This window comes from Balaenoptera borealis (genome assembly GCF_965194805.1).
Source record: "Balaenoptera borealis genome assembly, contig: HAP1_SCAFFOLD_1001, whole genome shotgun sequence".
Classification (NCBI taxonomy): Eukaryota; Metazoa; Chordata; class Mammalia; order Artiodactyla; family Balaenopteridae; genus Balaenoptera; species Balaenoptera borealis.
The window spans coordinates 68944-96698 of record NW_028123208.1 but is presented as its reverse complement, the minus strand read 5'-3'; the positions used below and the strand labels follow the sequence as shown (position 1 = coordinate 96698).

The 27755-nt window shown below is 46.7% G+C and overlaps 1 long non-coding RNA gene across 1 annotated transcript; it reads right to left on the bottom strand.

The window, feature by feature from the left end:
* On the bottom strand, nt 1-25897 carry LOC309621782. Its single transcript, XR_014240274.1, has 3 exons — nt 22723-25897; nt 11772-14652; nt 1-241 (listed from the first exon to the last, which is right to left on the bottom strand). It is a non-coding gene; the product is annotated as an uncharacterized lncRNA (long non-coding RNA).
* Between the last annotated feature and the right edge of the window lie 1858 nt (nt 25898-27755).

The window sequence follows — 27755 nt, the reverse complement described above, 5'->3', positions numbered from 1 at the left end:
TTTGAGTTGGTGCAACTTACCACATTCTAGAGGTTTAAAAAAAGAAGCCCTTCACTGCCCATGACTCGGCATCTAGCTCTTGCCAAAGGTGCATTGCTCACAATTCCTCGAAATCACAGGCAGTCCTTCTTGTACGTGTCTCACCCTAGTGGAGACCCGCCAGTTTTAAGAGACCTGGAATGCTTCCTAAAGCTCAAGAACCACACTGAATAAGGCTACATGGATTCTGCTGCATGTCAACCTGTGGCATGATACAGGAGGAATGTTAGCTTGAGGCTAGTCGTCAAATGGGGTCGCCATTTCACTGAAGATTACCGAAGGATGAGCACCTCCCAAACAATGGCAACCTCCAAGTTTCTTTCCTAGAAACTCACTTGTCATCACAAAGGCAATTGTGCTATGAAGAGAACTCGTGCAACTACAGTGTTTCTCAGGGAGAATTGAGCCCGCAACTCTCTAAATCCCAATGAGGAAAATAAAGTTTCCCTTCAAGCCTTATTTTCCAAAGGGCCTGCAGAGCATTGACCCTGTGGTTTCTTTCTCTATTTTGAACCTCCAAGGTGCTTTAGAAGGGAGATACATGAGTTCTTTCAACTTGCAAAAATGTAGAGGTTTAACCAAAGAAGCCCTTCACAGCCTCTGACTCGGCATCTAGCTCCTCCCAACGCTGCATTGCTCACAAAGGCCCAAACACACAGGCCGTCCTTCTAGTACGTTGCTCATCCTAGTGTTGACCCGCCAGTACTGAGACCTGGAATGCTACCCAGAGCTCAAGAACCACAATGAATAACACTACATGGATTCTGCTGCCTGCAACCAGCGGCCTGATACAAGAGGAACGTTAGCTTGAGGCTAGTGTTCAAAGGGCTCGCCAATTCACGACAGATTACTGAAGGATGAGCAGCTACCAAAGAATGGCAACCTCCAAGTTTCTTTCCTAGCAACTCACTTCTCATCACTAAGCCAATTATGCGATGAAGAGAACATGTACAAGTAAAGAGTTTCTCAGGGAGAACTGAGCCCACAACTCTCTACATGCCAATGAGGAAAATAAAGATTCCCTTCAGCCTTATATTCAAAATGGCACGCAGAGCCCTGACTCTGATGTTTCTTTCTCTATTTAGTACCTCCAACGTGCTTTAGAAGGGAGAGACTTGAGTTGTTTCAAGTTGCCACATTCTACAGGTTTCACAAAAGAAGCCCTTCTCCTCCCATGTCTCGGCATCTAGCTGTTCCCAAGGGTGCACTGCTCACCACTCCCCAAACACACAGGCCGTCCTTCTTGTACGTTTCTCATCCTAGAGCAGATCCGCCGGTACTAAGAGACCTGGAATGCTTCCTAGAGCTCCAGAACCACACTGCATAACGCTACATGGATTCTGCTGCATGCCAACCTGTGGCACGATACAAGAGGAACGTTAGCTTGAGGCTAGTGTTCAATGGGGTCGCCCATTCACTACAGAATACGGAAGGATGAGCAGCTACCAAAGAATGGCAACCTCCATGTTTCTTTCCTAGAAACTCACTTGTCATCACAAAGGCAATTGTGCTATGAAGAGAACATGTGCAACTAAAGAGTTTCTCAGGGGGAATTGAGCCCACAACTCTCTAAATCCCAAAGAGGAAAATAAAGTTTCCCTTCAAGCCTTATTTCAAAAGGGTCCTCAGAGCCTTAACCCTGCTCGTTCTTTCTCTATTTTGTACCTTAAAGGTGCTTTAGAAGGGAGATACTTCCGTTGTTTCAACTTGCTACAATCTAGGCCTTTAACCAAATAAGCCCTTCACTGCCCCTGGCTCGGCATCTAGCTGTTCCCAACGCTGCATTGCTCACAAAGGCCCAAACACACAGGCCGTCCTTCTGGTACGTTACTCATCCTCGCGCCGACCCGCCAGTACTAAGGGACCTGGAGTGCTTCCTAGAGCTCAAGAACCACACTGCATAACGCTACATGGATTCTGCTGCATGCCACCCTGTGGCACGATACAAGAGGAACGTTAGCTTGAGGATAGTGTTCAATGGGCTCGCCAATTCACGACAGATTACTGAAGGATGAGCAGCTACCATAGAAGGGCAACCTCCAAGTTTCTTTCCTTGCAACTCACTTGTCATCACTAAGCCAATTGTGCTATGAAGAGAACATGTACAAGTAAAGAGTTTCTCAGGGAAAACTGAGCCCACAACTCTCTAAATGCCAATGAGGAAAATAAAGATTTCCTTCAGCCTTATATTCAAAATGGCCCGCAGAGCCCTGACTCTGATGTTTCTTTCTCTATTTAGTACCTCCAACGTGCTTTAGAAGGGAGAGACTTGAGTTGTTTCAAGTTGCCACATTCTACAGGTTTCACAAAAGAAGCCCTTCTCCTCCCATGTCTCGGCATCTAGCTGTTCCCAAGGGTGCACTGCTCACCACTCCCCAAACACACAGGCCGTCCTTCTTGTACGTTTCTCATCCTAGAGCAGATCCGCCGGTACTAAGAGACCTGGAATGCTTCCTAGAGCTCCAGAACCACACTGAATAAGGCTACAAAGATTCTGCAGCATGCCAACAAGTGGCATGACACAAGAGGAACTTTAGCTCGAGGCTAGTGTTCAATGGGGTCGCCCATTCACTACAGAATACGGAAGGATGAGCAGCTACCAAAGAATGGCAACCTCCATGTTTCTTTCCTAGAAACTCACTTGTCATCACAAAGGCAATTGTGCTATGAAGAGAACATGTGCAACTAAAGAGTCTCTCAGGGGGAATTGAGCCCACAACTCTCTAAATCCCGAAGAGGAAAATAAAGTTTCCCTTCAAGCCTTATTTCAAAAGGGTCCTCAGACCTTAGCCCTGCTCGTTCTTTCTCTATTTTGTACCTTAAAGGTGCTTTAGAAGTGAGATACTTCCGTTGTTTCAACTTGCCACAATCTAGAGGTTTAACCAAATAAGCCCTTCACTGCCCCTGGCTCGGCATCTAGCTGTTCCCAACGCTGCATTGCTCACAAAGGCCCAAACACACAGGCCGTCCTTCTGGTACGTTTCTTATCCTCTCGCCGACCCGCCAGTACTAAGAGACCTGGAATGCTTCCTAGAGCTCAAGAACCACACTGCATAACGCTACATGGATTCTGCTGCATGCCAACAAGTGGCATGATACAAGAGGAACGTTAGCTTGAGGCTAGTGGTCAAACGGGATTGCCAATTCACTGAAGATTACCAAAGGACGAGCACCAGCAAAGAATGGCACACTCCGAGTTTCTTTCCTAGAAACTCACTTGTCGTCACAAAGGCAATTGTGCTATGAAGGGAACTCGTGCAACTACAGTCTTTCTCAGGGAGAAGTGAGGCCCCAACTCTCTCAATCCCAATGAGGAAAATGAAGTTTCCCTTCAAGACTTATTTTCAAAGGGGCCAGCAGAGCATTGACCTTGCTGATTCTTTCTCTACTTTGTACCTCCAAGGTGCTTTAGAAGGGAGATACATGAGTTCTTTCAACTTGCAAAAATGTAGAGGTTTAACCAAAGAAGCCCTTCACAGCCTCTGACTCGGCATCTAGCTCCTCCCAACGCTGCATTGCTCACAAAGGCCCAAACACACAGGCCGTCCTTCTAGTACGTTGCTCATCCTAGTGTTGACCCGCCAGTACTGAGACCTGGAATGCTACCCAGAGCTCAAGAACCACAATGAATAACACTACATGGATTCTGCTGCCTGCAACCAGCGGCCTGATACAAGAGGAACGTTAGCTTGAGGCTAGTGTTCAAAGGGCTCGCCAATTCACGACAGATTACTGAAGGATGAGCAGCTACCAAAGAATGGCAACCTCCAAGTTTCTTTCCTAGCAACTCACTTCTCATCACTAAGCCAATTATGCGATGAAGAGAACATGTACAAGTAAAGAGTTTCTCAGGGAGAACTGAGCCCACAACTCTCTACATGCCAATGAGGAAAATAAAGATTCCCTTCAGCCTTATATTCAAAATGGCACGCAGAGCCCTGACTCTGATGTTTCTTTCTCTATTTAGTACCTCCAACGTGCTTTAGAAGGGAGAGACTTGAGTTGTTTCAAGTTGCCACATTCTACAGGTTTCACAAAAGAAGCCCTTCTCCTCCCATGTCTCGGCATCTAGCTGTTCCCAAGGGTGCACTGCTCACCACTCCCCAAACACACAGGCCGTCCTTCTTGTACGTTTCTCATCCTAGAGCAGATCCGCCGGTACTAAGAGACCTGGAATGCTTCCTAGAGCTCCAGAACCACACTGCATAACGCTACATGGATTCTGCTGCATGCCAACCTGTGGCACGATACAAGAGGAACGTTAGCTTGAGGCTAGTGTTCAATGGGGTCGCCCATTCACTACAGAATACGGAAGGATGAGCAGCTACCAAAGAATGGCAACCTCCATGTTTCTTTCCTAGAAACTCACTTGTCATCACAAAGGCAATTGTGCTATGAAGAGAACATGTGCAACTAAAGAGTCTCTCAGGGGGAATTGAGCCCACAACTCTCTAAATCCCGAAGAGGAAAATAAAGTTTCCCTTCAAGCCTTATTTCAAAAGGGTCCTCAGAGCCTTAACCCTGCTCGTTCTTTCTCTATTTTGTACCTTAAAGGTGCTTTAGAAGGGAGATACTTCCGTTGTTTCAACTTGCTACAATCTAGGCCTTTAACCAAATAAGCCCTTCACTGCCCCTGGCTCGGCATCTAGCTGTTCCCAACGCTGCATTGCTCACAAAGGCCCAAACACACAGGCCGTCCTTCTGGTACGTTACTCATCCTCGCGCCGACCCGCCAGTACTAAGGGACCTGGAGTGCTTCCTAGAGCTCAAGAACCACACTGCATAACGCTACATGGATTCTGCTGCATGCCACCCTGTGGCACGATACAAGAGGAACGTTAGCTTGAGGATAGTGTTCAATGGGCTCGCCAATTCACGACAGATTACTGAAGGATGAGCAGCTACCAAAGAAGGGCAACCTCCAAGTTTCTTTCCTTGCAACTCACTTGTCATCACTAAGCCAATTGTGCTATGAAGAGAACATGTACAAGTAAAGAGTTTCTCAGGGAGAACTGAGCCCACAACTCTCTCAATCCCAAAGAGGAAAATAAAGTTTCCCTTCAAGCCTTATTTCAAAAGGGCCCTCAGACCTTAACCCTGCTCGTTCTTTCTCTATTTTGTAACCCTTAAAGGTGCTTTAGAAGGGAGATACTTCCGTTGTTTCAACTTGCCACAATCTAGAGGTTTAACCAAATAAGCCCTTCACTGCCCCTGGCTCGGCATCTAGCTGTTCCCAACGCTGCATTGCTCACAAAGGCCCAAACACACAGGCCGTCCTTCTGGTACGTTTCTTATCCTCTCGCCGACCCGCCAGTACTAAGAGACCTGGAATGCTTCCTAGAGCTCAAGAACCACACTGCATAACGCTACATGGATTCTGCTGCATGCCAACAAGTGGCATGATACAAGAGGAACGTTAGCTTGAGGCTAGTGGTCAAACGGGATTGCCAATTCACTGAAGATTACCAAAGGACGAGCACCAGCAAAGAATGGCACACTCCGAGTTTCTTTCCTAGAAACTCACTTGTCGTCACAAAGGCAATTGTGCTATGAAGGGAACTCGTGCAACTACAGTCTTTCTCAGGGAGAAGTGAGGCCCCAACTCTCTCAATCCCAATGAGGAAAATGAAGTTTCCCTTCAAGACTTATTTTCAAAGGGGCCAGCAGAGCATTGACCTTGCTGATTCTTTCTCTACTTTGTACCTCCAAGGTGCTTTAGAAGGGAGATACATGAGTTCTTTCAACTTGCAAAAATGTAGAGGTTTAACCAAAGAAGCCCTTCACAGCCTCTGACTCGGCATCTAGCTCCTCCCAACGCTGCATTGCTCACAAAGGCCCAAACACACAGGCCGTCCTTCTAGTACGTTGCTCATCCTAGTGTTGACCCGCCAGTACTGAGACCTGGAATGCTACCCAGAGCTCAAGAACCACAATGAATAACACTACATGGATTCTGCTGCCTGCAACCAGCGGCCTGATACAAGAGGAACGTTAGCTTGAGGCTAGTGTTCAAAGGGCTCGCCAATTCACGACAGATTACTGAAGGATGAGCAGCTACCAAAGAATGGCAACCTCCAAGTTTCTTTCCTAGCAACTCACTTCTCATCACTAAGCCAATTATGCGATGAAGAGAACATGTACAAGTAAAGAGTTTCTCAGGGAGAACTGAGCCCACAACTCTCTACATGCCAATGAGGAAAATAAAGATTCCCTTCAGCCTTATATTCAAAATGGCACGCAGAGCCCTGACTCTGATGTTTCTTTCTCTATTTAGTACCTCCAACGTGCTTTAGAAGGGAGAGACTTGAGTTGTTTCAAGTTGCCACATTCTACAGGTTTCACAAAAGAAGCCCTTCTCCTCCCATGTCTCGGCATCTAGCTGTTCCCAAGGGTGCACTGCTCACCACTCCCCAAACACACAGGCCGTCCTTCTTGTACGTTTCTCATCCTAGAGCAGATCCGCCGGTACTAAGAGACCTGGAATGCTTCCTAGAGCTCCAGAACCACACTGCATAACGCTACATGGATTCTGCTGCATGCCAACCTGTGGCACGATACAAGAGGAACGTTAGCTTGAGGCTAGTGTTCAATGGGGTCGCCCATTCACTACAGAATACGGAAGGATGAGCAGCTACCAAAGAATGGCAACCTCCATGTTTCTTTCCTAGAAACTCACTTGTCATCACAAAGGCAATTGTGCTATGAAGAGAACATGTGCAACTAAAGAGTCTCTCAGGGGGAATTGAGCCCACAACTCTCTAAATCCCGAAGAGGAAAATAAAGTTTCCCTTCAAGCCTTATTTCAAAAGGGTCCTCAGAGCCTTAACCCTGCTCGTTCTTTCTCTATTTTGTACCTTAAAGGTGCTTTAGAAGGGAGATACTTCCGTTGTTTCAACTTGCTACAATCTAGGCCTTTAACCAAATAAGCCCTTCACTGCCCCTGGCTCGGCATCTAGCTGTTCCCAACGCTGCATTGCTCACAAAGGCCCAAACACACAGGCCGTCCTTCTGGTACGTTACTCATCCTCGCGCCGACCCGCCAGTACTAAGGGACCTGGAGTGCTTCCTAGAGCTCAAGAACCACACTGCATAACGCTACATGGATTCTGCTGCATGCCACCCTGTGGCACGATACAAGAGGAACGTTAGCTTGAGGATAGTGTTCAATGGGCTCGCCAATTCACGACAGATTACTGAAGGATGAGCAGCTACCAAAGAAGGGCAACCTCCAAGTTTCTTTCCTTGCAACTCACTTGTCATCACTAAGCCAATTGTGCTATGAAGAGAACATGTACAAGTAAAGAGTTTCTCAGGGAGAACTGAGCCCACAACTCTCTCAATCCCAAAGAGGAAAATAAAGTTTCCCTTCAAGCCTTATTTCAAAAGGGTCCTCAGACCTTAACCCTGCTCGTTCTTTCTCTATTTTGTAACCCTTAAAGGTGCTTTAGAAGGGAGATACTTCCGTTGTTTCAACTTGCCACAATCTAGAGGTTTAACCAAATAAGCCCTTCACTGCCCCTGGCTCGGCATCTAGCTGTTCCCAACGCTGCATTGCTCACAAAGGCCCAAACACACAGGCCGTCCTTCTGGTACGTTTCTTATCCTCTCGCCGACCCGCCAGTACTAAGAGACCTGGAATGCTTCCTAGAGCTCAAGAACCACACTGCATAACGCTACATGGATTCTGCTGCATGCCAACAAGTGGCATGATACAAGAGGAACGTTAGCTTGAGGCTAGTGGTCAAACGGGATTGCCAATTCACTGAAGATTACCAAAGGACGAGCACCAGCAAAGAATGGCACACTCCGAGTTTCTTTCCTAGAAACTCACTTGTCGTCACAAAGGCAATTGTGCTATGAAGGGAACTCGTGCAACTACAGTCTTTCTCAGGGAGAAGTGAGGCCCCAACTCTCTCAATCCCAATGAGGAAAATGAAGTTTCCCTTCAAGACTTATTTTCAAAGGGGCCAGCAGAGCATTGACCTTGCTGATTCTTTCTCTACTTTGTACCTCCAAGGTGCTTTAGAAGGGAGATACATGAGTTCTTTCAACTTGCAAAAATGTAGAGGTTTAACCAAAGAAGCCCTTCACAGCCTCTGACTCGGCATCTAGCTCCTCCCAACGCTGCATTGCTCACAAAGGCCCAAACACACAGGCCGTCCTTCTAGTACGTTGCTCATCCTAGTGTTGACCCGCCAGTACTGAGACCTGGAATGCTACCCAGAGCTCAAGAACCACAATGAATAACACTACATGGATTCTGCTGCCTGCAACCAGCGGCCTGATACAAGAGGAACGTTAGCTTGAGGCTAGTGTTCAAAGGGCTCGCCAATTCACGACAGATTACTGAAGGATGAGCAGCTACCAAAGAATGGCAACCTCCAAGTTTCTTTCCTAGCAACTCACTTCTCATCACTAAGCCAATTATGCGATGAAGAGAACATGTACAAGTAAAGAGTTTCTCAGGGAGAACTGAGCCCACAACTCTCTACATGCCAATGAGGAAAATAAAGATTCCCTTCAGCCTTATATTCAAAATGGCACGCAGAGCCCTGACTCTGATGTTTCTTTCTCTATTTAGTACCTCCAACGTGCTTTAGAAGGGAGAGACTTGAGTTGTTTCAAGTTGCCACATTCTACAGGTTTCACAAAAGAAGCCCTTCTCCTCCCATGTCTCGGCATCTAGCTGTTCCCAAGGGTGCACTGCTCACCACTCCCCAAACACACAGGCCGTCCTTCTTGTACGTTTCTCATCCTAGAGCAGATCCGCCGGTACTAAGAGACCTGGAATGCTTCCTAGAGCTCCAGAACCACACTGCATAACGCTACATGGATTCTGCTGCATGCCAACCTGTGGCACGATACAAGAGGAACGTTAGCTTGAGGCTAGTGTTCAATGGGGTCGCCCATTCACTACAGAATACGGAAGGATGAGCAGCTACCAAAGAATGGCAACCTCCATGTTTCTTTCCTAGAAACTCACTTGTCATCACAAAGGCAATTGTGCTATGAAGAGAACATGTGCAACTAAAGAGTTTCTCAGGGGGAATTGAGCCCACAACTCTCTAAATCCCAAAGAGGAAAATAAAGTTTCCCTTCAAGCCTTATTTCAAAAGGGTCCTCAGACCTTAACCCTGCTCGTTCTTTCTCTATTTTGTAACCCTTAAAGGTGCTTTAGAAGGGAGATACTTCCGTTGTTTCAACTTGCCACAATCTAGAGGTTTAACCAAATAAGCCCTTCACTGCCCCTGGCTCGGCATCTAGCTGTTCCCAACGCTGCATTGCTCACAAAGGCCCAAACACACAGGCCGTCCTTCTGGTACGTTTCTTATCCTCTCGCCGACCCGCCAGTACTAAGAGACCTGGAATGCTTCCTAGAGCTCAAGAACCACACTGCATAACGCTACATGGATTCTGCTGCATGCCAACAAGTGGCATGATACAAGAGGAACGTTAGCTTGAGGCTAGTGGTCAAACGGGATTGCCAATTCACTGAAGATTACCAAAGGACGAGCACCAGCAAAGAATGGCACACTCCGAGTTTCTTTCCTAGAAACTCACTTGTCGTCACAAAGGCAATTGTGCTATGAAGGGAACTCGTGCAACTACAGTCTTTCTCAGGGAGAAGTGAGGCCCCAACTCTCTCAATCCCAATGAGGAAAATGAAGTTTCCCTTCAAGACTTATTTTCAAAGGGGCCAGCAGAGCATTGACCTTGCTGATTCTTTCTCTACTTTGTACCTCCAAGGTGCTTTAGAAGGGAGATACATGAGTTCTTTCAACTTGCAAAAATGTAGAGGTTTAACCAAAGAAGCCCTTCACAGCCTCTGACTCGGCATCTAGCTCCTCCCAACGATGCATTGCTCACAAAGGCCCAAACACACAGGCCGTCCTTCTAGTACGTTGCTCATCCTAGTGTTGACCCGCCAGTACTGAGACCTGGAATGCTACCCAGAGCTCAAGAACCACAATGAATAACACTACATGGATTCTGCTGCCTGCAACCAGCGGCCTGATACAAGAGGAACGTTAGCTTGAGGCTAGTGTTCAAAGGGCTCGCCAATTCACGACAGATTACTGAAGGATGAGCAGCTACCAAAGAATGGCAACCTCCAAGTTTCTTTCCTAGAAACTCACTTGTCATCACAAAGGCAATGGTGCACTGAAAGGAACATGTGTAAGTACAGTGTTTCTCAGGTAGAATTGGGCCCAAAACTCTCTAAACCCCAATGAGGAAAATAAAGTTTCCCTTCAAGCCTTACCTTATTTTCAAAAGGGTCCACAGAGTCTTGACCCTCCCATTTCTTTCCTTCTTTTGTACTAGAAAGGTGCTTTAGAAGGGCGATACTTCAGTTGTTTCAACTTGCCACAATCTAGAGGTTTAACCAAAGAAGCCCTTCACTGCCCATGACTCGGCAGCTAGCTGTTCCCAACGCTACATTGCTCACAAAGGCCCAAACACACAGGCCGTCATTCTCGTACGTTGCTCATCCTAGTGAATACCCGCCAGTACTAAGAGACCTGGAATCCTTCCTAGAGCTCAAGAACCACACTGAATAAGATTCGGCTGCATGCCAATCTGTGTCATGATACAAGAGGAACGTTAGCTGTGGCTAGTGTTCAATGGGGTCGCCCATTCACTAAAGATTACTGAAGGATGAGCACCTACCAAAGAATGGCAACCTCCAAATTTCTTTCTTAGAAGTTCTCTCGTCATCAAAAAGGCAACTGTGCCATGAAGGGACCATGTGCAACTAGATTGTTTCTCAGTGAGAATTGATCCCGCAACTCTCTAAATCCCAATGAGGAAAATAAAGTTTCCCTTCAAGCCTTATATTCAAAAGCGCCCACAGAGCATTGACCCTGCTGTTTCTTTCTCTATTTTGTACTTCCAAGGTGCTTTAGAAGGGAGATACTTGAGTTGTTCCAACTTACTACGTTCTAGAGTTTAAGAAAGAAGCCCTTCACCTCCCAGGACTCGGAATCTAGCTGTTCCCAACGCTGCACTGCTCACAACACCCCAAAGACACAGGCCATCCTTCTTGTACGTTTCTCATCCTAGTGCAGACCTGCCAGTACTAAGAGACCTGGAATGCTTCCCAGAGCTGAGGAACCAACCTGAATGAGGCTACATGTATTCTGCTGCATGCCAAGCTGTTGCATGATAGCAGAGGAACGTTTGCTTGAGGCTAGAGGTCAAACGGGTTCGCCAATTCACTGAACATTACCGAAGGATGAGCACCTACCAAGGAATGGTAACCTCCAAGTTTCTTTCCTAGAAACTCACTTGTCATCACAAAGGCAATTGTGCTATGAATGGAACATGTGCAACTACAGTGTTTCTCAGGGAGAATTGAGCACGCAACTCTCTAAATCCCAATGAGGAAAATAAAGTTTCCCTTCAAGCCTTATTTTCCAAAGGGCCAAAAGAGCATTGACCCTGCTGTTTCTTTCTCTATTTTGTACCTCTAAGGTGCTTTAGAAGGGAGATACTTGACTTGTTTCAACTTGCCAAAATCTAGAGGTTTAACCAAAGAAGCCCTTCACTGCCCATGACTCGGCATCTAGCTGTTCCCAACGCTGCATTGCTCACAAAGGCCCAAACACACAGGCCGTCCTTCTTGTACGTTTCTCTTCCTGGTGCACACCCGCTAGTACTGAGAGGTCTGGAATCCTTCCTAGAGCCCAAGAACCACACTGAGTAAGGCTACATGGATTCTGCTGCCTGCAAACCTGTGGCATGATACAAGAGGAACGTTAGCTTGAGGCTAGAGCTCAAACGGGCTCGCCAATTCACTGTAGATTACCGAAGGATGAGCACCTACCAAGGAATGGCAAGCTCCAAGTTTCTTTCTTGGAAAATCACTTGTCCTCACCTAGACCATTGTGCAATTAAGAGAAGATGGGCAACAACAGTGTTTACCAGGTAACACTGAGGCCGCAACTCTCCGCTTTGCAATGAGGAAAATAAACTTTCCCAGGAAGCCTCAATATACATGGCGACGAAGCAGAATATTCCCCTGGCGTTTCTGACTCTCTTATGGCACATCCAGTGGACACAATGGACCATGACGTTGGTTACCATTGCCATGCTGGGAGTCGTGATTGTGGTGTAAGGATTTCAAGCTGATGGCTTAGTGGGGCCTAGGTGGCAATGTTTCTCTGGACTACCTCTCAGTTAAGGGAAACCCTGTAATTTTTGAAGCTGGACGTGAAGTGTAGTTGCTGATTGAGGTAGACAGACTGCACGGATTAGTTCCCAGAAGCAACGGTAGGCTAATTGTGCTTTTCAGTGCAGCTCAGGTTTCCTCAAGAATGTAGACACGCTTTGCATGAAGGAAGGCATGGAACGTTGAGAACGGTGTTGCTTTCAAGCTATCGCAATCTAGGTGTGTAACCAACGAAGCCCTTCACTGCCCATCACTTGGCATCTAGTTGTTCCCAACGGTAGACTGTTCACAACTGCCCAAAGACACAGGCAGTCCATTTAGTACGTTTCAAAACCTAGTGCAGACCCGCGAGCCAAAAGAGACCGGATATGCTTCCTAGAGTTCAAGAACCACAGGCACTAAGGTTGCATGGAATCTGTTGAATGCCTACCGCTGTCATGAGAAAAGCTGAACGTAAACTTGAGGCTAGATGTCCCATGTGGGTGGCCCATTCCCTGAAGATTCCCGAGGGATGAGCCACTACCAAGGAACGGCAACCTCCAAGTTTCTTTCCTAGAAACTCTCGTCATCACAATGGCAAATGTGCTATGAAGGGAAGATGTGCAAGTATAGTGTTTCTCAGGGAGAATTGAGCCTGCAACTCTCTAAATCCCAAGGAGGTAAATAAAGTATCCCTTCATGCCTTATGTTCAGAAGGGACCACCGAACATTGACCTGCTCTTTCTTTCTCTAGTTTGTACCTCCATGGTGCGTTAGAAGGGAGATACTTGAGTTGTTTCAACTTACCACATTCTAGAGGTTTAACAAAAGAAGCCTTTCACTGCCCTTTTTTGGCATAGAGTTGTCCTCAACTGAACGTCGCTCCCAAGTCCCAGAAGAGACTGGCAGTCCCTCGTGTGCATCTTGGATCCTAGTGCACACCCGCGTGTCCTAAGACACCAGAAATGCTTCCTAGAGTAAAAGCACTGCTTTGACAAAAGCTGCATTGAACCTGCTGCCTGCTTACCATTGTGACGACAAAAGCAGAACGTTAGCTTGAGGCCAGTCGTCCCATGCGCTCAGCATATTCACTAACAATTGCTGAGTGAGGAGCACCTAGCAGGAATTGAAAGGCAACGTTTGTTTCACGGAAAATCACTTCTCCTGAAAAGGCAATCCTGCAATGAAGAGAAGATGGGCAACTACACTGTTTATCATGTAACACAGAGGCCACAAGTGTCGACATTCCAATGTGGAAAATCAACTTCCCATCAAGCCTCAATCTCCAAGGGGAGGGCACAGCATCTTATGCTGCAGTTTCTGAGTACCTGTTGGACATTCAGGTGACCAAGTAGACCTTTTAGTGAGTAAACTTTGCGATACAGCGAGTAGTGAGTGTGCTGAAAGGATTACAGAGTCATAGGTTAGTGAGGATTGGGTGTAAAATGTATCTCCGGAATACCTAGCTTTCAAGGGAAAATCTGTAATTTTTCAGGCTGCACTTAAAGTCCACTGGCTTGCCTGGGGTAGATTCCATCACGTGTGGGTTCCCAGAAGGAAGGGTAGGATCATTATATTTTTCGTGTGCTCGGGGATAGGCAGAAAAGCAGACACGTTTGGCACGAAGGAATGAACAGAACGCTGAGAGCTAGGTGTTTTCAAGCTGTCGCAATCTAGGCGTTTATCCAACGAAACCCTTCACTGCCGATGATTCGGCAACTAGCTCTTCCCAACGGTGCATTGCTCACAACGCCCCGAAGACACAGGCTGTCCTTTCTGTACGTATCAGATCTAGTGAAGACCCCCGAGTCCTAGGAGACCTGGAATGCTTCCCACAGCTCAACAACCACACTGAATAAGTCCACATGGTTTCTGCTGCATAACAACCTGTGACATGATACAAGAGGAATGTCAGCTTGAGGTTAATGGTCAAATGGGATCGCCAATTCACTGACGATTACTGAAGGATGAGCACCTACTAAAGAATGGCAACCTCCAAGTTTCCTTCCTAGAAACTCACTTGTCAGGGCAAAGCCATTTGTGCTATGAAGAGAACATGTGCAATTACAGTGTTTCTCAGGGAGAATTGAGCCCGACACTCTCTAAATCCCAAGGAGGTAAATAAAGTTTCCCTTCAAGCCTTATTCTCCAAAGGGCTCACAGAGCATTGACCCTGCTGTTTCTTTCTCATTTTGGCACCTCCAATGTGCTTACAAGTGAGATATTTGAGTTGGTGCAACTTACCACATTCTAGAGGTTTAAAAAAAGAAGCCCTTCACTGCCCATGACTCGGCATCTAGCTCTTGCCAAAGGTGCATTGCTCACAATTCCTCGAAATCACAGGCAGTCCTTCTTGTACGTGTCTCACCCTAGTGGAGACCCGCCAGTTTTAAGAGACCTGGAATGCTTCCTAAAGCTCAAGAACCACACTGAATAAGGCTACATGGATTCTGCTGCATGTCAACCTGTGGCATGATACAGGAGGAATGTTAGCTTGAGGCTAGTCGTCAAATGGGGTCGCCATTTCACTGAAGATTACCGAAGGATGAGCACCTCCCAAACAATGGCAACCTCCAAGTTTCTTTCCTAGAAACTCACTTGTCATCACAAAGGCAATTGTGCTATGAAGAGAACTCGTGCAACTACAGTGTTTCTCAGGGAGAATTGAGCCCGCAACTCTCTAAATCCCAATGAGGAAAATAAAGTTTCCCTTCAAGCCTTATTTTCCAAAGGGCCTGCAGAGCATTGACCCTGTGGTTTCTTTCTCTATTTTGAACCTCCAAGGTGCTTTAGAAGGGAGATACATGAGTTCTTTCAACTTGCAAAAATGTAGAGGTTTAACCAAAGAAGCCCTTCACAGCCTCTGACTCGGCATCTAGCTCCTCCCAACGCTGCATTGCTCACAAAGGCCCAAATACACAGGCCGTCCTTCTAGTACGTTGCTCATCCTAGTGTTTACCCGCCAGTACTGAGACCTGGAATGCTACCCAGAGCTCAAGAACCACAATGAATAACACTACATGGATTCTGCTGCCTGCAACCAGCGGCCTGATACAAGAGGAACGTTAGCTTGAGGCTAGTGTTCAAAGGGCTCGCCAATTCACGACAGATTACTGAAGGATGAGCAGCTACCAAAGAATGGCAACCTCCAAGTTTCTTTCCTAGCAACTCACTTCTCATCACTAAGCCAATTATGCGATGAAGAGAACATGTACAAGTAAAGAGTTTCTCAGGGAGAACTGAGCCCACAACTCTCTACATGCCAATGAGGAAAATAAAGATTCCCTTCAGCCTTATATTCAAAATGGCACGCAGAGCCCTGACTCTGATGTTTCTTTCTCTATTTAGTACCTCCAACGTGCTTTAGAAGGGAGAGACTTGAGTTGTTTCAAGTTGCCACATTCTACAGGTTTCACAAAAGAAGCCCTTCTCCTCCCATGTCTCGGCATCTAGCTGTTCCCAAGGGTGCACTGCTCACCACTCCCCAAACACACAGGCCGTCCTTCTTGTACGTTTCTCATCCTAGAGCAGATCCGCCGGTACTAAGAGACCTGGAATGCTTCCTAGAGCTCCAGAACCACACTGCATAACGCTACATGGATTCTGCTGCATGCCAACCTGTGGCACGATACAAGAGGAACGTTAGCTTGAGGCTAGTGTTCAATGGGGTCGCCCATTCACTACAGAATACGGAAGGATGAGCAGCTACCAAAGAATGGCAACCTCCATGTTTCTTTCCTAGAAACTCACTTGTCATCACAAAGGCAATTGTGCTATGAAGAGAACATGTGCAACTAAAGAGTTTCTCAGGGGGAATTGAGCCCACAACTCTCTAAATCCCAAAGAGGAAAATAAAGTTTCCCTTCAAGCCTTATTTCAAAAGGGTCCTCAGAGCCTTAACCCTGCTCGTTCTTTCTCTATTTTGTACCTTAAAGGTGCTTTAGAAGGGAGATACTTCCGTTGTTTCAACTTGCTACAATCTAGGCCTTTAACCAAATAAGCCCTTCACTGCCCCTGGCTCGGCATCTAGCTGTTCCCAACGCTGCATTGCTCACAAAGGCCCAAACACACAGGCCGTCCTTCTGGTACGTTACTCATCCTCGCGCCGACCCGCCAGTACTAAGGGACCTGGAGTGCTTCCTAGAGCTCAAGAACCACACTGCATAACGCTACATGGATTCTGCTGCATGCCACCCTGTGGCACGATACAAGAGGAACGTTAGCTTGAGGATAGTGTTCAATGGGCTCGCCAATTCACGACAGATTACTGAAGGATGAGCAGCTACCATAGAAGGGCAACCTCCAAGTTTCTTTCCTTGCAACTCACTTGTCATCACTAAGCCAATTGTGCTATGAAGAGAACATGTACAAGTAAAGAGTTTCTCAGGGAAAACTGAGCCCACAACTCTCTAAATGCCAATGAGGAAAATAAAGATTTCCTTCAGCCTTATATTCAAAATGGCCCGCAGAGCCCTGACTCTGATGTTTCTTTCTCTATTTAGTACCTCCAACGTGCTTTAGAAGGGAGAGACTTGAGTTGTTTCAAGTTGCCACATTCTACAGGTTTCACAAAAGAAGCCCTTCTCCTCCCATGTCTCGGCATCTAGCTGTTCCCAAGGGTGCACTGCTCACCACTCCCCAAACACACAGGCCGTCCTTCTTGTACGTTTCTCATCCTAGAGCAGATCCGCCGGTACTAAGAGACCTGGAATGCTTCCTAGAGCTCCAGAACCACACTGAATAAGGCTACAAAGATTCTGCAGCATGCCAACAAGTGGCATGACACAAGAGGAACTTTAGCTCGAGGCTAGTGTTCAATGGGGTCGCCCATTCACTACAGAATACGGAAGGATGAGCAGCTACCAAAGAATGGCAACCTCCATGTTTCTTTCCTAGAAACTCACTTGTCATCACAAAGGCAATTGTGCTATGAAGAGAACATGTGCAACTAAAGAGTCTCTCAGGGGGAATTGAGCCCACAACTCTCTAAATCCCGAAGAGGAAAATAAAGTTTCCCTTCAAGCCTTATTTCAAAAGGGTCCTCAGACCTTAGCCCTGCTCGTTCTTTCTCTATTTTGTACCTTAAAGGTGCTTTAGAAGTGAGATACTTCCGTTGTTTCAACTTGCCACAATCTAGAGGTTTAACCAAATAAGCCCTTCACTGCCCCTGGCTCGGCATCTAGCTGTTCCCAACGCTGCATTGCTCACAAAGGCCCAAACACACAGGCCGTCCTTCTGGTACGTTTCTTATCCTCTCGCCGACCCGCCAGTACTAAGAGACCTGGAATGCTTCCTAGAGCTCAAGAACCACACTGCATAACGCTACATGGATTCTGCTGCATGCCAACAAGTGGCATGATACAAGAGGAACGTTAGCTTGAGGCTAGTGGTCAAACGGGATTGCCAATTCACTGAAGATTACCAAAGGACGAGCACCAGCAAAGAATGGCACACTCCGAGTTTCTTTCCTAGAAACTCACTTGTCGTCACAAAGGCAATTGTGCTATGAAGGGAACTCGTGCAACTACAGTCTTTCTCAGGGAGAAGTGAGGCCCCAACTCTCTCAATCCCAATGAGGAAAATGAAGTTTCCCTTCAAGACTTATTTTCAAAGGGGCCAGCAGAGCATTGACCTTGCTGATTCTTTCTCTACTTTGTACCTCCAAGGTGCTTTAGAAGGGAGATACATGAGTTCTTTCAACTTGCAAAAATGTAGAGGTTTAACCAAAGAAGCCCTTCACAGCCTCTGACTCGGCATCTAGCTCCTCCCAACGCTGCATTGCTCACAAAGGCCCAAACACACAGGCCGTCCTTCTAGTACGTTGCTCATCCTAGTGTTGACCCGCCAGTACTGAGACCTGGAATGCTACCCAGAGCTGAAGAACCACAATGAATAACACTACATGGATTCTGCTGCCTGCAACCAGCGGCCTGATACAAGAGGAACGTTAGCTTGAGGCTAGTGTTCAAAGGGCTCGCCAATTCACGACAGATTACTGAAGGATGAGCAGCTACCAAAGAATGGCAACCTCCAAGTTTCTTTCCTAGCAACTCACTTCTCATCACTAAGCCAATTATGCGATGAAGAGAACATGTACAAGTAAAGAGTTTCTCAGGGAGAACTGAGCCCACAACTCTCTACATGCCAATGAGGAAAATAAAGATTCCCTTCAGCCTTATATTCAAAATGGCACGCAGAGCCCTGACTCTGATGTTTCTTTCTCTATTTAGTACCTCCAACGTGCTTTAGAAGGGAGAGACTTGAGTTGTTTCAAGTTGCCACATTCTACAGGTTTCACAAAAGAAGCCCTTCTCCTCCCATGTCTCGGCATCTAGCTGTTCCCAAGGGTGCACTGCTCACCACTCCCCAAACACACAGGCCGTCCTTCTTGTACGTTTCTCATCCTAGAGCAGATCCGCCGGTACTAAGAGACCTGGAATGCTTCCTAGAGCTCCAGAACCACACTGCATAACGCTACATGGATTCTGCTGCATGCCAACCTGTGGCACGATACAAGAGGAACGTTAGCTTGAGGCTAGTGTTCAATGGGGTCGCCCATTCACTACAGAATACGGAAGGATGAGCAGCTACCAAAGAATGGCAACCTCCATGTTTCTTTCCTAGAAACTCACTTGTCATCACAAAGGCAATTGTGCTATGAAGAGAACATGTGCAACTAAAGAGTTTCTCAGGGGGATTTGAGCCCACAACTCTCTAAATCCCAAAGAGGAAAATAAAGTTTCCCTTCAAGCCTTATTTCAAAAGGGTCCTCAGAGCCTTAACCCTGCTCGTTCTTTCTCTATTTTGTACCTTAAAGGTGCTTTAGAAGGGAGATACTTCCGTTGTTTCAACTTGCTACAATCTAGGCCTTTAACCAAATAAGCCCTTCACTGCCCCTGGCTCGGCATCTAGCTGTTCCCAACGCTGCATTGCTCACAAAGGCCCAAACACACAGGCCGTCCTTCTGGTACGTTACTCATCCTCGCGCCGACCCGCCAGTACTAAGGCACCTGGAGTGCTTCCTAGAGCTCAAGAACCACACTGCATAATGCTACATGGATTCTGCTGCATGCCACCCTGTGGCACGATACAAGAGGAACGTTAGCTTGAGGATAGTGTTCAATGGGCTCGCCAATTCACGACAGATTACTGAAGGATGAGCAGCTACCATAGAAGGGCAACCTCCAAGTTTCTTTCCTTGCAACTCACTTGTCATCACTAAGCCAATTGTGCTATGAAGAGAACATGTACAAGTAAAGAGTTTCTCAGGGAAAACTGAGCCCACACCTCTCTAAATGCCAATGAGGAAAATAAAGATTCCCTTCAGCCTTATATTCAAAATGGCCCGCAGAGCCCTGACTCTGATGTTTCTTTCTCTATTTAGTACCTCCAACGTGCTTTAGAAGGGAGAGACTTGAGTTGTTTCAAGTTGCCACATTCTACAGGTTTCACAAAAGAAGCCCTTCTCCTCCCATGTCTCGGCATCTAGCTGTTCCCAAGGGTGCACTGCTCACCACTCCCCAAACACACAGGCCGTCCTTCTTGTACGTTTCTCATCCTAGAGCAGATCCGCCGGTACTAAGAGACCTGGAATGCTTCCTAGAGCTCCAGAACCACACTGAATAAGGCTACAAAGATTCTGCAGCATGCCAACAAGTGGCATGACACAAGAGGAACTTTAGCTCGAGGCTAGTGTTCAATGGGGTCGCCCATTCACTACAGAATACGGAAGGATGAGCAGCTACCAAAGAATGGCAACCTCCATGTTTCTTTCCTAGAAACTCACTTGTCATCACAAAGGCAATTGTGCTATGAAGAGAACATGTGCAACTAAAGAGTCTCTCAGGGGGAATTGAGCCCACAACTCTCTAAATCCCAAAGAGGAAAATAAAGTTTCCCTTCAAGCCTTATTTCAAAAGGGTCCTCAGACCTTAACCCTGCTCGTTCTTTCTCTATTTTGTACCCCTTAAAGGTGCTTTAGAAGGGAGATACTTCCGTTGTTTCAACTTGCCACAATCTAGAGGTTTAACCAAATAAGCCCTTCACTGCCCCTGGCTCGGCATCTAGCTGTTCCCAACGCTGCATTGCTCACAAAGGCCCAAACACACAGGCCGTCCTTCTGGTACGTTTCTTATCCTCTCGCCGACCCGCCAGTACTAAGAGACCTGGAATGCTTCCTAGAGCTCAAGAACCACACTGCATAACGCTACATGGATTCTGCTGCATGCCAACAAGTGGCATGATACAAGAGGAACGTTAGCTTGAGGCTAGTGGTCAAACGGGATTGCCAATTCACTGAAGATTACCAAAGGACGAGCACCAGCAAAGAATGGCACACTCCGAGTTTCTTTCCTAGAAACTCACTTGTCGTCACAAAGGCAATTGTGCTATGAAGGGAACTCGTGCAACTACAGTCTTTCTCAGGGAGAAGTGAGGCCCCAACTCTCTCAATCCCAATGAGGAAAATGAAGTTTCCCTTCAAGACTTATTTTCAAAGGGGCCAGCAGAGCATTGACCTTGCTGATTCTTTCTCTACTTTGTACCTCCAAGGTGCTTTAGAAGGGAGATACATGAGTTCTTTCAACTTGCAAAAATGTAGAGGTTTAACCAAAGAAGCCCTTCACAGCCTCTGACTCGGCATCTAGCTCCTCCCAACGATGCATTGCTCACAAAGGCCCAAACACACAGGCCGTCCTTCTAGTACGTTGCTCATCCTAGTGTTGACCCGCCAGTACTGAGACCTGGAATGCTACCCAGAGCTCAAGAACCACAATGAATAACACTACATGGATTCTGCTGCCTGCAACCAGCGGCCTGATACAAGAGGAACGTTAGCTTGAGGCTAGTGTTCAAAGGGCTCGCCAATTCACGACAGATTACTGAAGGATGAGCAGCTACCAAAGAATGGCAACCTCCAAGTTTCTTTCCTAGAAACTCACTTGTCATCACAAAGGCAATGGTGCACTGAAAGGAACATGTGTAAGTACAGTGTTTCTCAGGTAGAATTGGGCCCAAAACTCTCTAAACCCCAATGAGGAAAATAAAGTTTCCCTTCAAGCCTTACCTTATTTTCAAAAGGGTCCACAGAGTCTTGACCCTCCCATTTCTTTCCTTCTTTTGTACTAGAAAGGTGCTTTAGAAGGGCGATACTTCAGTTGTTTCAACTTGCCACAATCTAGAGGTTTAACCAAAGAAGCCCTTCACTGCCCATGACTCGGCAGCTAGCTGTTCCCAACGCTACATTGCTCACAAAGGCCCAAACACACAGGCCGTCATTCTCGTACGTTGCTCATCCTAGTGAATACCCGCCAGTACTAAGAGACCTGGAATCCTTCCTAGAGCTCAAGAACCACACTGAATAAGATTCGGCTGCATGCCAATCTGTGTCATGATACAAGAGGAACGTTAGCTGTGGCTAGTGTTCAATGGGGTCGCCCATTCACTAAAGATTACTGAAGGATGAGCACCTACCAAAGAATGGCAACCTCCAAATTTCTTTCTTAGAAGTTCTCTCGTCATCAAAAAGGCAACTGTGCCATGAAGGGACCATGTGCAACTAGATTGTTTCTCAGTGAGAATTGATCCCGCAACTCTCTAAATCCCAATGAGGAAAATAAAGTTTCCCTTCAAGCCTTATATTCAAAAGCGCCCACAGAGCATTGACCCTGCTGTTTCTTTCTCTATTTTGTACTTCCAAGGTGCTTTAGAAGGGAGATACTTGAGTTGTTCCAACTTACTACGTTCTAGAGTTTAAGAAAGAAGCCCTTCACCTCCCAGGACTCGGAATCTAGCTGTTCCCAACGCTGCACTGCTCACAACACCCCAAAGACACAGGCCATCCTTCTTGTACGTTTCTCATCCTAGTGCAGACCTGCCAGTACTAAGAGACCTGGAATGCTTCCCAGAGCTGAGGAACCAACCTGAATGAGGCTACATGTATTCTGCTGCATGCCAAGCTGTTGCATGATAGCAGAGGAACGTTTGCTTGAGGCTAGAGGTCAAACGGGTTCGCCAATTCACTGAACATTACCGAAGGATGAGCACCTACCAAGGAATGGTAACCTCCAAGTTTCTTTCCTAGAAACTCACTTGTCATCACAAAGGCAATTGTGCTATGAATGGAACATGTGCAACTACAGTGTTTCTCAGGGAGAATTGAGCACGCAACTCTCTAAATCCCAATGAGGAAAATAAAGTTTCCCTTCAAGCCTTATTTTCCAAAGGGCCAAAAGAGCATTGACCCTGCTGTTTCTTTCTCTATTTTGTACCTCTAAGGTGCTTTAGAAGGGAGATACTTGACTTGTTTCAACTTGCCAAAATCTAGAGGTTTAACCAAAGAAGCCCTTCACTGCCCATGACTCGGCATCTAGCTGTTCCCAACGCTGCATTGCTCACAAAGGCCCAAACACACAGGCCGTCCTTCTTGTACGTTTCTCTTCCTGGTGCACACCCGCTAGTACTGAGAGGTCTGGAATCCTTCCTAGAGCCCAAGAACCACACTGAGTAAGGCTACATGGATTCTGCTGCCTGCAAACCTGTGGCATGATACAAGAGGAACGTTAGCTTGAGGCTAGAGCTCAAACGGGCTCGCCAATTCACTGTAGATTACCGAAGGATGAGCACCTACCAAGGAATGGCAAGCTCCAAGTTTCTTTCTTGGAAAATCACTTGTCCTCACCTAGACCATTGTGCAATTAAGAGAAGATGGGCAACAACAGTGTTTACCAGGTAACACTGAGGCCGCAACTCTCCGCTTTGCAATGAGGAAAATAAACTTTCCCAGGAAGCCTCAATATACATGGCGACGAAGCAGAATATTCCCCTGGCGTTTCTGACTCTCTTATGGCACATCCAGTGGACACAATGGACCATGACGTTGGTTACCATTGCCATGCTGGGAGTCGTGATTGTGGTGTAAGGATTTCAAGCTGATGGCTTAGTGGGGCCTAGGTGGCAATGTTTCTCTGGACTACCTCTCAGTTAAGGGAAACCCTGTAATTTTTGAAGCTGGACGTGAAGTGTAGTTGCTGATTGAGGTAGACAGACTGCACGGATTAGTTCCCAGAAGCAACGGTAGGCTAATTGTGCTTTTCAGTGCAGCTCAGGTTTCCTCAAGAATGTAGACACGCTTTGCATGAAGGAAGGCATGGAACGTTGAGAACGGTGTTGCTTTCAAGCTATCGCAATCTAGGTGTGTAACCAACGAAGCCCTTCACTGCCCATCACTTGGCATCTAGTTGTTCCCAACGGTAGACTGTTCACAACTGCCCAAAGACACAGGCAGTCCATTTAGTACGTTTCAAAACCTAGTGCAGACCCGCGAGCCAAAAGAGACCGGATATGCTTCCTAGAGTTCAAGAACCACAGGCACTAAGGTTGCATGGAATCTGTTGAATGCCTACCGCTGTCATGAGAAAAGCTGAACGTAAACTTGAGGCTAGATGTCCCATGTGGGTGGCCCATTCCCTGAAGATTCCCGAGGGATGAGCCACTACCAAGGAACGGCAACCTCCAAGTTTCTTTCCTAGAAACTCTCGTCATCACAATGGCAAATGTGCTATGAAGGGAAGATGTGCAAGTATAGTGTTTCTCAGGGAGAATTGAGCCTGCAACTCTCTAAATCCCAAGGAGGTAAATAAAGTATCCCTTCATGCCTTATGTTCAGAAGGGACCACCGAACATTGACCTGCTCTTTCTTTCTCTAGTTTGTACCTCCATGGTGCGTTAGAAGGGAGATACTTGAGTTGTTTCAACTTACCACATTCTAGAGGTTTAACAAAAGAAGCCTTTCACTGCCCTTTTTTGGCATAGAGTTGTCCTCAACTGAACGTCGCTCCCAAGTCCCAGAAGAGACTGGCAGTCCCTCGTGTGCATCTTGGATCCTAGTGCACACCCGCGTGTCCTAAGACACCAGAAATGCTTCCTAGAGTAAAAGCACTGCTTTGACAAAAGCTGCATTGAACCTGCTGCCTGCTTACCATTGTGACGACAAAAGCAGAACGTTAGCTTGAGGCCAGTCGTCCCATGCGCTCAGCATATTCACTAACAATTGCTGAGTGAGGAGCACCTAGCAGGAATTGAAAGGCAACGTTTGTTTCACGGAAAATCACTTCTCCTGAAAAGGCAATCCTGCAATGAAGAGAAGATGGGCAACTACACTGTTTATCATGTAACACAGAGGCCACAAGTGTCGACATTCCAATGTGGAAAATCAACTTCCCATCAAGCCTCAATCTCCAAGGGGAGGGCACAGCATCTTATGCTGCAGTTTCTGAGTACCTGTTGGACATTCAGGTGACCAAGTAGACCTTTTAGTGAGTAAACTTTGCGATACAGCGAGTAGTGAGTGTGCTGAAAGGATTACAGAGTCATAGGTTAGTGAGGATTGGGTGTAAAATGTATCTCCGGAATACCTAGCTTTCAAGGGAAAATCTGTAATTTTTCAGGCTGCACTTAAAGTCCACTGGCTTGCCTGGGGTAGATTCCATCACGTGTGGGTTCCCAGAAGGAAGGGTAGGATCATTATATTTTTCGTGTGCTCGGGGATAGGCAGAAAAGCAGACACGTTTGGCACGAAGGAATGAACAGAACGCTGAGAGCTAGGTGTTTTCAAGCTGTCGCAATCTAGGCGTTTATCCAACGAAACCCTTCACTGCCGATGATTCGGCAACTAGCTCTTCCCAACGGTGCATTGCTCACAACGCCCCGAAGACACAGGCTGTCCTTTCTGTACGTATCAGATCTAGTGAAGACCCCCGAGTCCTAGGAGACCTGGAATGCTTCCCACAGCTCAACAACCACACTGAATAAGTCCACATGGTTTCTGCTGCATAACAACCTGTGACATGATACAAGAGGAATGTCAGCTTGAGGTTAATGGTCAAATGGGATCGCCAATTCACTGACGATTACTGAAGGATGAGCACCTACTAAAGAATGGCAACCTCCAAGTTTCCTTCCTAGAAACTCACTTGTCAGGGCAAAGCCATTTGTGCTATGAAGAGAACATGTGCAATTACAGTGTTTCTCAGGGAGAATTGAGCCCGACACTCTCTAAATCCCAAGGAGGTAAATAAAGTTTCCCTTCAAGCCTTATTCTCCAAAGGGCTCACAGAGCATTGACCCTGCTGTTTCTTTCTCATTTTGGCACCTCCAATGTGCTTACAAGTGAGATATTTGAGTTGGTGCAACTTACCACATTCTAGAGGTTTAAAAAAAGAAGCCCTTCACTGCCCATGACTCGGCATCTAGCTCTTGCCAAAGGTGCATTGCTCACAATTCCTCGAAATCACAGGCAGTCCTTCTTGTACGTGTCTCACCCTAGTGGAGACCCGCCAGTTTTAAGAGACCTGGAATGCTTCCTAAAGCTCAAGAACCACACTGAATAAGGCTACATGGATTCTGCTGCATGTCAACCTGTGGCATGATACAGGAGGAATGTTAGCTTGAGGCTAGTCGTCAAATGGGGTCGCCATTTCACTGAAGATTACCGAAGGATGAGCACCTCCCAAACAATGGCAACCTCCAAGTTTCTTTCCTAGAAACTCACTTGTCATCACAAAGGCAATTGTGCTATGAAGAGAACTCGTGCAACTACAGTGTTTCTCAGGGAGAATTGAGCCCGCAACTCTCTAAATCCCAATGAGGAAAATAAAGTTTCCCTTCAAGCCTTATTTTCCAAAGGGCCTGCAGAGCATTGACCCTGTGGTTTCTTTCTCTATTTTGAACCTCCAAGGTGCTTTAGAAGGGAGATACATGAGTTCTTTCAACTTGCAAAAATGTAGAGGTTTAACCAAAGAAGCCCTTCACAGCCTCTGACTCGGCATCTAGCTCCTCCCAACGCTGCATTGCTCACAAAGGCCCAAACACACAGGCCGTCCTTCTAGTACGTTGCTCATCCTAGTGTTTACCCGCCAGTACTGAGACCTGGAATGCTACCCAGAGCTCAAGAACCACAATGAATAACACTACATGGATTCTGCTGCCTGCAACCAGCGGCCTGATACAAGAGGAACGTTAGCTTGAGGCTAGTGTTCAAAGGGCTCGCCAATTCACGACAGATTACTGAAGGATGAGCAGCTACCAAAGAATGGCAACCTCCAAGTTTCTTTCCTAGCAACTCACTTCTCATCACTAAGCCAATTATGCGATGAAGAGAACATGTACAAGTAAAGAGTTTCTCAGGGAGAACTGAGCCCACAACTCTCTACATGCCAATGAGGAAAATAAAGATTCCCTTCAGCCTTATATTCAAAATGGCACGCAGAGCCCTGACTCTGATGTTTCTTTCTCTATTTAGTACCTCCAACGTGCTTTAGAAGGGAGAGACTTGAGTTGTTTCAAGTTGCCACATTCTACAGGTTTCACAAAAGAAGCCCTTCTCCTCCCATGTCTCGGCATCTAGCTGTTCCCAAGGGTGCACTGCTCACCACTCCCCAAACACACAGGCCGTCCTTCTTGTACGTTTCTCATCCTAGAGCAGATCCGCCGGTACTAAGAGACCTGGAATGCTTCCTAGAGCTCCAGAACCACACTGCATAACGCTACATGGATTCTGCTGCATGCCAACCTGTGGCACGATACAAGAGGAACGTTAGCTTGAGGCTAGTGTTCAATGGGGTCGCCCATTCACTACAGAATACGGAAGGATGAGCAGCTACCAAAGAATGGCAACCTCCATGTTTCTTTCCTAGAAACTCACTTGTCATCACAAAGGCAATTGTGCTATGAAGAGAACATGTGCAACTAAAGAGTTTCTCAGGGGGAATTGAGCCCACAACTCTCTAAATCCCAAAGAGGAAAATAAAGTTTCCCTTCAAGCCTTATTTCAAAAGGGTCCTCAGAGCCTTAACCCTGCTCGTTCTTTCTCTATTTTGTACCTTAAAGGTGCTTTAGAAGGGAGATACTTCCGTTGTTTCAACTTGCTACAATCTAGGCCTTTAACCAAATAAGCCCTTCACTGCCCCTGGCTCGGCATCTAGCTGTTCCCAACGCTGCATTGCTCACAAAGGCCCAAACACACAGGCCGTCCTTCTGGTACGTTACTCATCCTCGCGCCGACCCGCCAGTACTAAGGGACCTGGAGTGCTTCCTAGAGCTCAAGAACCACACTGCATAACGCTACATGGATTCTGCTGCATGCCACCCTGTGGCACGATACAAGAGGAACGTTAGCTTGAGGATAGTGTTCAATGGGCTCGCCAATTCACGACAGATTACTGAAGGATGAGCAGCTACCATAGAAGGGCAACCTCCAAGTTTCTTTCCTTGCAACTCACTTGTCATCACTAAGCCAATTGTGCTATGAAGAGAACATGTACAAGTAAAGAGTTTCTCAGGGAAAACTGAGCCCACAACTCTCTAAATGCCAATGAGGAAAATAAAGATTTCCTTCAGCCTTATATTCAAAATGGCCCGCAGAGCCCTGACTCTGATGTTTCTTTCTCTATTTAGTACCTCCAACGTGCTTTAGAAGGGAGAGACTTGAGTTGTTTCAAGTTGCCACATTCTACAGGTTTCACAAAAGAAGCCCTTCTCCTCCCATGTCTCGGCATCTAGCTGTTCCCAA